Source organism: Argopecten irradians, chromosome 4, assembly GCF_041381155.1.
Source record: "Argopecten irradians isolate NY chromosome 4, Ai_NY, whole genome shotgun sequence".
NCBI classification, from domain to species: Eukaryota; Metazoa; Mollusca; class Bivalvia; order Pectinida; family Pectinidae; genus Argopecten; species Argopecten irradians.
Window position 1 is genome coordinate 44,956,551 of NC_091137.1, and position 8,679 is coordinate 44,965,229.

Consider the following 8,679-nt stretch of genomic DNA (forward strand, 5'->3'; position numbering starts at 1 on the left):
TTAAAAGAAATCCGATGCTGGCAATATAAGAAAAACATTTTTTCATTTTGTATCATTTTTTTTTTAGTAAAAGTTGGTGCAAACATAACTGTAAACATAAATAACAAAATAAAGAAAGATATAAGCTTTACAAATGTTAAAGTAAATGTTTTAGGAATCGATAACAAGACATTCATGTTTCATTCCATCATCCAATGTTCACAGATGTGTTCCTGCACATAGCAAGTGGTCTAATTGGCATGTATTTCCATATATTTCTTCAGCTGAAAATACTTAAGTAATTTACTTAAACATAAACTGTTTGCCAAAAAAAAAAAAGTTTCTTGTAAATTGATTTTATATCATGAATTTAAAAGAAAACATATCGTTAAAATCTTCATAGAATGGTATGATTATTTCTTTATCAAGGTCATTCATTGAAACAATCATTTTTATGTTAAGGCCTTTCATACAAACAAAATGGCCGCATAGTTTACAGAGACCTATTAAATTGCTTTTCATATTTTAATTCAACCAATTTTATTGATAATTATCAATAGAATTGGGCAACAGGATATGCCTATACAAGCCCTCTCCTAAATTGCTTTCCTTAACTTTTCTTTATTTCAAGTTTCATATGAAAATTTCAAAATTATGTTTTTGAACAAAGACAAACAATTTAATGTTTTTTAATTTTCCATCTTGTAGTAAAACTAGAAATCCCAGCCGTTCATCTGGTGTTGTGGAACCCAGTGGTTGGTGTTTTTTTCAATTGTGTGCAGGCTTAATTACAAAATCGTAAACTGCAGATTCAGATTACAACAAGTCTATCATTTTTAAATGAAAATGTTAGCTGATGCTATCACACTAGTATACAACATGGAGTTATCAGGAACCTGCAATGCGTAGCAGCTTATACTCCCAAGATTAAAATTCTCCTGTCCAGACCAATTTGATGGTCAATTGGAATTCCTAATGACTTGACCACTTGACCACTCTAGATTACTTTCTGTCAAACCCAGCACACCAGACATGTACATAAAACTCCATGCATGGTGTATTCTCTTTCCCTAGTACACCAACAGTGATAAACACCAGAAGTATGGTAAACGTTTCCAAACCACAAGAAACCTGTTTTTCAAGCTGAGTCTTGCCTTTTTTTCTGCATTTCTATTTAACATAGTAATAAGAACAGTTCTGGCATGTTTGACTGGGAACAACAAATGGGCCATGAAATGTCCATCATATCTAGAACACCCCACAGAGCTTAATGTAACCAAACTACACACAAATGTGGGGACTTTTGAAACATACAAACATACCTATATCATTCCTAACATCTATTTCCATCCAGCATTTGTATCACAGAGATTCCATGATTTTTATCCGGTTTTTTCCCCCATGTCATCCCTTGGGAAGACCACTCCTTGCTGGAAATCTTGCATCAGCATTCATCTTATATGTGGTTACATAAATAATTTTCCAATCATACGAGATGAAGATAAATTATGGGAGATGAAGACACAAACAAATCTATCAGTGATTAATTAATCAATTTCTCATACACATGGTGGTTTTTTTTTTGTTGGTCTAACGGAAGTAGACTTTAATTAACAGGCAAGATCATGTAATGACGTGTCAAGGTTTGTTGGTGGAAGAAAGCTGGAGTTCCCGGAGAAAAACCACCGAAAGCGGTCGAAACCTGGCAACAGCCCCACATGGGATTCGAACTCGCAAGCTAAAGGTGGAGGGCTTTTGGTAATATGTCGCGAAATCTCAACCACTCGGTCAACGCGGCCCCTTCATACACATGTACAATAGGTAAAAATGTAGTTACATATGTACTTCCATTCGTATTACTCCGTCATCCGTCAGTACTGACGGAACGAAACGAAGGGAAGTAACTGTGATAATTATACATCAGAATAGTAAATAGAGTGAGTATATATTAAGGGTTTTTCTTTTTGTGTTAGATTACCTTATATATATTAGGCAAACTGAAAACGCCTATATAATATATCTTTGGCAAACTAAAAAGTGGGGATGCCTTTTATAAACTTTATAAAGACAGGTTTAGCGGACGAGATATGGAAGGGCGCTTTAAAAAATCTAGACAGATTTAACAGCTAGAGCTACACATGGAATCGTCTGATAGCCGATGGAATGATTAATATTTTCACAGATTCTGATTGGTAAGATATGTTTTAGTGATCCTTGAACGCAAGCTATATTTACCCTAGTCCATTGATAATCTTGTAAACAAAACAAAAAACAAACAAAAAACAAAATAACAGTAGCAAACGTCAGTCTCTACATTCGTTAAAGATGTTCGACCGCCGACAGAGCATAAATGATACTCATCACTTGAACAATAATTGGTGTTTAATCGTGTATATATATGTCTAATTAACACAAAAAGTAATATAAAATAATTTATTTAGCCTTTGGTGCATGCGCAATCAGTACTTATTCCATATAGGATATAGTGACACGGAATTTTTTCGGGATGCAATTAATTATTTTTCATATTTTTAACTTGAAGTTAAATTAAAAGCTTAAACTTTTCAATGGTGGTAATGGTGTTAAGTAAGTAACTTTTGTAACTGAAGAAAAATACTAAATAGTCTGCTCCTGTTTTTGATAGTGAAAAATACCATTTGTCAGCGGTGGAGCATCTTTAAGACAATTCCATCCACCTTAGAAAGATAACATTCTTTTTGTTCTCTCAAGTTTTGTCCAATAATCTTTTAACATAAAATCCGTCAAATGCACAGAAGGAACTCTTTCAAAGGAGAGGTATTAATCTGGTAGTTTTTGTTGGCACTCTGTGATACATGTACAACTGATTTTTTTTCCTGGGGCTCATTTAATATGGTATGAAGAAATAATGGAAATACGAATGTCCGCCATTTTACATTTGATCTCTTAAAGGCCCACTACCTTTCCGAAACGGCTTTTAATTTTTAAAATGGGAATGTAAAACAAGATCGATAATTTTGTAGAGTCCAAAAAAATATCAACTTACCGTTAATACTACATTAATCATCACCTTCTGAACGATTTGATCAAAATAAATACAATGTTTATTTTCATAACGCGGGTTGTATTATGTTTACCGCCGTCGTCCTAAATACCGCGCGGTAGTTGACTATTACTGCGCCAGACGGCAAAACAGCGAATTAACTCTCCACTGTTTTCATATATTACACAGGAAATCTTGCATATGTTTGGTGTCGTAACCTTATTTTAGATCATCCATTTTTTAAGAAACCTTTATATTTTGCTCCGGAAAGGTAATGGGCCTTTAATTTACCATAATCAAAAAAAAAAAAAAAAAAAAAAAAAAGATGAAATTCAACAGAAGTATTACTTATATGCGGATGAAAAAAAAAATACGAAACGCGTCATTGTTATTTCGTAAATCAGCCTATACCCCTTTTATATGAATAGGCCAATATATTTTTCCAATACTAAAGAAGCAGATGCCAGTTGCACTCGACTGGTCATACTTAACTATCTTATAGATATTGTCCAGGTGGACAAAATACGGACATGTACTACTATCTAGCCCAAACAGGTTCACGTGGTCACGAAAACTGCAAGGAAAGCTAACGCGTCAAGCTAACAAGTCATTCTGTTTGTTAATTTATGTAATCTTATGTGCCGTCTAAAAACCGTAAATACAATTAACTACTTGCCTTATTACTTACACTTGTAACGCTCTTTATAAAAATCATTTTCAAACTAATAATCCCCCCTTACCCTCTCATAGTACAATCTTTCATGGGTTAATTAATTTAATTTCTCTCCCCAAACCTTAACAATTAATTGTGCAGTCTCGTTTAGTGTACTTGACCTCGTTATAAACATTGATGAGATTTTTTTTTATTTGATCTTAGCAGCTGGGAGCATTAAGACATTTTTTGCTAAATGTTTTTATTAATTATTTTTCCGACCTGAAAGATTTTTATCAGTAAAGACCCATTCCTCTATTAGATCTCAGTGTGCTGCGTAATAAGAGAAAATTATATATTTTTTCAAGTAAAAGTAATTTTATTTCCTAACAAAAATCGTATCCTAATTTGCCAACATTATCGCCATTTTGCGATAAATTTGATTAAATCCTAGTATGGTATCACAACATTCCACTAAATATCACAGTTTAACAAACAGCGAAATTATTAAATATAACGACTGAAAAGTTTATTTAAAAAACTTTCATGTGCATTTATTTACAAGTAATTAGTGCATTAATATATTACATACCGACCAAAGCGACAGAAATCTTCACCGTTGGTATAAATGTGCTGTAGACAACAATGCTTGTCTTGTTTCAAATGCAGAATTTGAAAAAAGACTAATTTAAACTTATTCTTTTTCAAAGTTTACTAATCACCGCTGGCTTTTTTTATTGGCCGAGATCTTTATGTGAGTGTTTTAGTCAAATACGCATGTGCGTGTACTACTTATGATTGGAATTCGGGGCAAAAGGAAATACATATGTAGTTAGATCCTGTGATGTGAAAACAAAGTATAAAAGACCTTTTGAGGTGACCGACTTTCTTACTTTGAAGAAATCAACTGAACAACACTCTACTCTTTTTATTTTGATACATACATATAATAATCATGTTATTTAAAATTATTCTCTAGTATTGTATACCGGATAACATGAAATATATGTGTATACTTTTATTGCCGGTTTGGAGGGTTAATATCATTTCATGAATAACAATAATTGTGACTAGCCGATGGATCTAGTATAGTGACAATACTATATAAATAAAATTCGCTGTTTCCATATTCATGCTTTCACAGTAGTCATCAGAACAACGCAATTTTTTACACAATGCACATGTTATGTCATACAGTATACTGTTGTATTTTATTAACCCTATGTATTCTATATTTTGTACTTTTCTTTTTTGAGGAAATAAAATAATAATACAAATATTTGATATTCAATTTGTGGCGTTATAATGTACATTAGTTTATATGAGATTTATTCAATGTCATTCAATAAACCTCACCAGAGATACAAAGCATTTTGAATTTTGTAATCGTTCATGAATCTTGCCAGTTTTTATAATTAAACATAGAAAATAGAACTACAATAAAATCGTCAACTATGGTGACTGATTTCTAAAAGGCGAAATAGCACATATCATCTACCATAGAAAATTAGAAACATGTACGTAAACTCAAACATTTATGTACATGTAGTAACTAAAGCATTAGAGGTTCTGTCTTTGAACAAAAAAAATGGAAAATGTATTTTCTTTCTTTTAAATGTTGATACTACAATATGATTTGTCATTTCTATTATGAAAAGAAAACAACTGAGTAATGATGGAAAATAAAATTTGGGAGCAGATGGTCAAACTGGAAAGAGAATTAGAGATTTAAGAGGACGGATGACAGTTTATTTTGACTGGTATCCCGCCTCTGCGATGACATCAACACAGCGCTCTCGCCACAGAGTAACCGCTTCAGCACATCGCAAATTCAAGACACAGCATCCTAATAATTTTTGTAATGGATAATTTCAAAATAATATTTGTCTTTTTCAACAAATTAATTTAAAGCTCACAAAGTCGTCAATTTTTCGTCAGATTGTGTGACATCATTGTATGGTCATGTAACGTGTCCTTTGTCTTGGTCTCACGTTGCTTCCAATACGTTGGGGATGGTGTGTCGTTGGTGAACGCTCATTTTAATGTCTGATAACGACTCAAGAATATCCCATAATTACAGGACATTAAATCCATGCCATTTTAGACTAATGCCAAACAAATAGAGTATTATAACAACCTGCATAACTGAATTACACATGAATGAAAAATCTGAAGCCATAAATAACGAAGATCAGTGTTTTTCCTCCAAATGCTGGTATTTTGGAATTGAAAATGCGACATAAATATTTCACGGTACGTTGAGTGACGTGAGTGTCTTTAACGGTTTTAGTATGAACAAAGGTGTTTGAGTGTCATTGTCCATCTGTCCAGCAGATTTCTCTCGCACCTCTATAATTGTCCTGCTTCAATAAAATCTGGAATGTTATTTCACAGGGTATCTTTATAATGAGTATCGTCTTAAGTTAAGCAATCGTTACGTCTGTTAAATCTTCTACGGGTTACTGAGGGCGTATTCTTGAAAACGTGATTTCTATAAGGGAATTTAAATATAGAAATACGTTTTGTATCCAATGCACAGTGTCCTTAAGGAGCTTTGAAATCATGCATTTGTTTGATTTAATTTCAACCGCCTCAGGAACGTTAAGTTAATATTTAATGAAACATTCATGTACCAATCATACATATGTTCGTATAAACTTATTCTATGCCAAAAATAGCAAGTGGTTTCAGCAAAGGTATAATTTAAATATAGAAATACGTTTTGAATCCAATGCACAGTGTCCATAAGGAGCTTTGAAATCATGCATTTGTTTGATTTAATTTCAACCGCCTCAGGAACGTTCAGTTAATATTTAATGAATAGTTTCATTCATGTACCATCATACATATGTTCGTATAAAAGTATCATATGCCACAAATAGCAAGTGGTTTCAGCACAAGTTGCTACGATTTTACATTGCAATATATAAATATATCATAATATGACTTCAGAGATAAAATAATAGCATTATCATTGTTTTATCTTAAGTGAAGGGATGGAGATACAAGAGAGGGAGATGAAAAGAAGAATAAATCAGACATATGTTTATAATATTTATTGATGATACCAACTTTTTTTGTTGGTTTTAAGGATTAACTTGAATAGATTTTTTATGTTATAGAGATATAACACAAAAATCTGAGTGTACTCTAAATAAACGATGAGAGTACCCTCAGATTTTTGTGTTATATCTCCATAACATAAACAATCTATTCAAATAAATCTTTACAATTCAATTTACTTACGATAATCTGTTCAATATTCAAAATTCATTTTGAGACTCGTTTGTCTAAAAAAAATCATTACGCCGTCATCTCAGCCAATCAGAAGCAACGTAACAAACGGCGACGCCATTTTTTCCATTATGGGCTGATAAAGTAATTTTTTAAGCCAATGAAAATGCTCGTAACAAGCAAAATTGAATTATTTACTTTTAAATTAGCGGATTTAAAACTGAATGAAATATGGTAAAAATATATACATTCGCGGAGATGAATTTTCGCAAATTTATTTTAATCCCGAAATTTACGAATGTTAATTGCATGCAAAAGAAAGTTAGTTTAGTCATTTTTTCAACATTGATTGAATCGCAAATTTTGCAATTATTAACGTGCTGTTTTTTCCACATGTTTATTCGTTACTTTGATGAAATAAGCTAGTGAGATTGAAAACAATAAAGATTTATCGTTTTTACGATGTGAAATAGAAACAATGCGTGTTTAGTGTTGATAGAATTAGTTATTTATAGACAATACCAGGCAATTAGGCCTTGGAAACTATAATGGACGTGTCTAAAAGCCCTATATCTCGTGTAAGACTGGGTTTGTGCGCCGTGATAACAATGCAGACTCCTGCTGCCTTACACCGATAACAGCAAGGCGGGGCTATATAATGTCGTACGTTAAAAACTAAATATCTCAAAGCTTTAGCTATATCACAAATCAAATTTTATTTGATAAAACCTTTTATGTTGAAGTTCTGAATGAAGTCACTAATTAATTTATAATTATTTTCCATGGGGTGATATTTTTTTTCTAATTTGAATTTAATACGGGGGTTCTTCTATTATAGCTAGAGGATAAATAAGGAGAAAACTTTGCACATTTTATATTTAGTAGATTCAATTCTTACTGAACAAATGTGTGCATGGTATCTTTAAGTTGTAAAGTTAAAACGCCCCATGACGGACCGGCAATCTCGTTCGGAGCACGTGATCAATATACATCAACAGGCACCATATGTTTCTCCATATCTGAAGCTGCACTATAAAAACATGGCCGACATTTCAAGATACAATAATCCTACGTCTATTGTTCTTCTAAAGCTTTTGCCGTTAATCCCACGCCACATAATGTGTTTCTGTAGACGGATTGTGTCAGATTTCAGCACATTGCTTGGACACCTGCCCAAGTTTCTGATAACTTTAATCTCAATAGTTCATATTTTATGTCCGTTATAATAAACATGCGCAGATAATAATCTTACATAAATGTGTATTTCCCTCAAAAGGCTGTAAAATCAAAAGAAGTCTTATGGCGTGGACAGAATGTAAATTTTACCTGTAACCAACAAATTGTTGTTCACTAAAATATTATTAATACATATTGCACAAAATGATGTAAGATTGAATTATAACTTTAAATTTAAGAACGGCTAGACACTAGCACAGAAGTTATATGAAGACATGGTATCGCCTATTTCAGCAGTGTTTCAGCTAATCAAATCATATTAAGAATCATGGCAACCTTTTATTGGTAGAACCAAACAAATTTTTCTATAAAAGGAACAGAATTGTTAAAATTTCATTTATAAGCCAATGAATCTATTACAGTAACAAAATGCACAACCAAACATCGAGTTATATGCCAAGCTATTTACGTTTTGGCTGCAACGAAATTCTGCTGCATTGGCATGAACAAGAAACTTTAGATCTGGTTCGGATCACGGGCAATAAGAAATATATCAATACTTACATCATCATGTTCATATTATGACAGTGAAGAGTTGTCTTCCTTTGACTATATT